This window comes from Dipodomys ordii, unplaced genomic scaffold (genome assembly GCF_000151885.1).
Source record: "Dipodomys ordii isolate 6190 unplaced genomic scaffold, Dord_2.0 Scaffold2, whole genome shotgun sequence".
NCBI lineage: Eukaryota > Metazoa > Chordata > Mammalia > Rodentia > Heteromyidae > Dipodomys > Dipodomys ordii.
This window is the reverse complement of record NW_012267218.1, coordinates 9,268,517-9,272,548: the sequence shown is the minus strand read 5'-3', so window position 1 is coordinate 9,272,548 and position 4,032 is coordinate 9,268,517.

Here is a 4,032-nt window from a genome sequence, read left to right as displayed (position 1 = left end):
GAAATTCCCAGTCCCAGGCACTGGACTGACAGATTCACTAACCTATCAACCAGGTCTCTGCCCCTGCCATCAGGGATCCGGGCACACCCATTACCTTCGAGACAGGTGATTGGGGGTGGGGGGTGGTCCTTCCCCCAACATGAAGACAATATGTGGCCAATATGGCACCGGCCAGACCTGGCCTCCTTACTTCATTCCCTCTTTTTTTTCTTATGTACATGAAATCAAATCATTTATTTCTCTGTAAAAGGACCAAATTTTTGCCTAGGCCATTTACTCCTGTGACCTATGGAGTCTCCAGCAGTTAAAAGTTGGCTCCATATGGTTGGTACCTATACAGTCAGGGGACTTGGCCCTGTCCTTCCCATGTCAGGCAGGTTATGATTTACAAACCTATGTCCCACAAAAGAATGGCCTGCAACCAAAGTCTTAGGTGAGGCAGATCCAAAACAGTCTTTTGCCAGGTATCAGCAGTAGGCGATGGAGTCAGACAAGGAGTCCAGTCCACTTTGACCAAGGTGGAGGTGGTCAAGATGATAATGTAGTCTCCTCCAGATGCTGCCAGGCTGTTTTTGAACTTTACTCAAACAGGAATCTCCAGATTAGAAGAGATGGGCTTGACAGCAGCAGCAAAGTCTCCCAGCGGCTCGGGTAGAGTGTGACATCTCCTGCTGAGGTACCAGCGAGCCAATTCAGCTCCAATGGAGAGCTGAATTGGGACTCCATGATGACTGGAGATGAGCCAGGAGACAGGACACAGGACACGATCACAGAGACACTGGTGGCATGGAGTCCTGGCAGCTAGGCTGGTCTGCTATGTGATTTTTTTTTTTTAAAGGAGTCTCACAGACTTTCCTGCCTGGGCTGGCTTTGAACCATGGTCTTCAGATCTCGGCCTCCTGAATAGCTAGGATTATAGGAATGAGTCACCAGTGTCCAGTTTGGAAATTTTTATAGTTTTTTTCTTTCGTCAGTCAGTCGGGGAGGCTTGAACTCAGGGCCTGGGCACTGTATCTGAGCCTCTCTGTATTCAAGGCTAGTGCTCTACCATTTTTGCCACACCACCACTTCTGGCTTTTGAGAGGTTAAATGGAGATAAGAGTCTCATAGGGACTTTTTGCCTAAGCTGGTTTTGTTTGTCTGTTTGTTTTTTGCTAGTCATGGGGCCTGAACTCTGGGCCTGGCTGCTGTCCTTCAGCTCTTCAGCTCAAGGCTAGCGCTCTACCACTTTGAGCCACAGCGCCACTTCCAGCTTTTCTGCTTATGTGGTGCTGAGGAATCAAACCCAGGGCCTCATGCATGCCAGGCAAGCGCTCTACCACTGAGCCACCTTCCCAGCCCCTGACTAAGCTGGCTTTGAACTGTGATTCTCAAATCTCAACCTTCTGAGTAGCTTGGATTATAGGCATGAGCCACTAGTGCCTGGATTTGTATTTGTGTATGTGTGTGTGTGTGTTTAAATAGAAAAGACACAAGGCAGACAGACACACAGACATACACACAGGTCCTCAATTCCACCCAGACCCTCAACTCCATCTAGCCTCTAGGCTAGATAGTGGAGAGTGGGGTGGAGGCCCTAGGTAGAGAAAGGAGGGGCAGAAGAATATGTGTGTGTGTGTGTGTGTGTGTGTGTGTGTCTGTGTGTCTGTGTGTGTGTGTAATCCTAGTTACTCAGGAGGCTGAGATCTGAGGATCGCGGTTCAAAGCCAGCCCGGGCAGGAGAGACCATGAGACTCCTATCTCCAATAAACCACCAGAAAACCGGAAGTGGCGCTGTAGCTCAAGTGGTAGAGCAAGTGCTCGCCTTGAGCTGAAGAGCTGAGGGACAGCGCCCAGGCCCAGAGTTCAAGCCCCACGGCTGACAAAAAAAAAAAGAATCTTACAGACTTTCCTGGTCTAGCTAGATTCATACCATAATTCTCAGGATGATCGGCATGAACCACCGGCAGCCGGCTGATTTAACATCATCTTATGAAAAATCTCAACTATGTGTCACATTGTGCAATGGACACTAGGCGCTTATGAGTCAGCGTCAGCACCAGTGAGTGATGGTCCATCTTGCTTGCTTTGTGCTTCCACCACATCCTCCGCAGTCTGGATTATTCCATCTCTTCTGTGGCTGTCGGCCACTAAGATGGCTGGTAATGAGATGCACCTCCTGATTCTCAAGTCCTCACATAGTCTCTTCCCAGACAGAACCAGAAAAGCCACTCTGACTTCTTCCTTGGTTTCTTGGATAAGATCCTATGGGAGACTAGGCTGGGAGGGAGGGTAAACATAGCACCCAGAGAGGTCTTTTTTATTCTCAGTAGTGGGGTGTGTTTGTGTGCCCCTGGGGGTAGGTGGCTCTCTAGCTCACTAGAGTCCTGTCCCTAGTGAGGGAAGCCAGCTGCCACTGGAGCAGAATGCAAATGTAGCCCCATGGAGAGGCCAACGTGGACATGAGCTGGGAGCCACCTTAGAAGACAGTCCTCCAGGCCTCGCCAAGAGCGTAGGAGACTGCAGCACACAAACAGCCTCATGAAAGAGTCTGAGTCCCAAGTCCTTATCCACAGTGGGTATGAGGCACAGGCATGTAATCCCAGTGATTGAGGGGCTGAGGCAGGAAGATCACAAGTTCAAGGCCAGGCTGGACTAATTAGTGAGACCTTGGGTCAAACAAATAGTCCCTGCCCACGCAAACTGTGAGAGGATAGCATGTTTAAGCCACTAGGGTTTGGGATAATTATGCAGAAACGGATACCTAGTGCAAAAATGAGTGTCTAGATACTGGTGCTATCCTAACAAAAATATTAAAATGTGGGGAGTGCTTTGAGATCGGGCAAAGAATGGAAAGTGGAAGGAACTTGAGGAGTGTGTTAATGATCGCTTTTGGGAAAACTCACACTGAAGGTTTTAAGAGAGAGGAAGAAATTATTATAAGAAAGAAGAAAAGAACAACATGGTATACAGTCTTGGCACAGCTTAGCAATGCTGTCACCCCGAGTAACATGGAGAGTGAAAGTCTACTTAAACACCTGAGTAATCTGACCAAGGACATACCAGGGAAGGGTTGAATGTGTCACCTAGTTTCTTGTAACCAATGTTAACATGTAAAAGAAAGGAGATATGCTAAAGAAGGAAGCCCCTAACTAGCTGGCCTGCCATAGTCTGGTCTGCCTTCCTTCCTTCCTGCTGGGATGTTCCCAGCTCAGGTCCATCCTCTTCACCCACACTCTGCATGCACCTTTCCTCCTATCCATTCAAGGTACTGCTCAGGCCACACTGTAGTAGTTCTATCATACATTGTGGATTCTACCACAGAGGGTCACAGAACTATGACTTCATACAGTGATGTGAAGAGATTTTGCACCTATATCAAACAAAATGAGGCAGACACAGAAGAAAATGGACAGAAGAATAAAATTCACAAAGAGAAGAAGAGATAAAGGAATGCAACTCAAATGAACCTTGGATCGCCCAGTGTACATTTATGGAAATATTATACTCTGTGCTCTCTAAACAACAGGATAGGATAACACACATCCACATCATATTTTAAGTTTTGTTGGATTTTTTTTTTGTCAGTCAGGGGGTCCGAACTCTGGGCCTGGCTGCTGTCCTTCAGCTCGTCAGTTCAAGGCTAGCGCTCTACCACTTGAGCCCCAGCACCACTTCCAGTTTTTTCTGCTTATGTGGTGCTGAGGAATCAAACGCAGGGCCTCAGGCATGCAAGGCAAGCAATCTACCACTGAGCCACCTTCCCAGACCATATTTTTAAGTATTAAGCGCCCTCTGCTGCTAAAAGATAAAAACACACTGAGGCTTAGTTTAATTCTTGAGCATTGCATGCAAAAAGGAAGTACACCCTGGGCATCTAGGAGCTGAAGGGAAGGCAGCAATCATCTACTGTCAAGGCCAGGTTCACAATGTTTCCAGGGAAAGTGGGAGTTAAAGTTTAAGGGCTGGGAAGGTAGCTCAATGGTAGAGTGCTTGCCTTGCATGCCTGAGTCCCTGGGTTCGATTCCTCAGCTCCACATAAGCAAAAAGAAA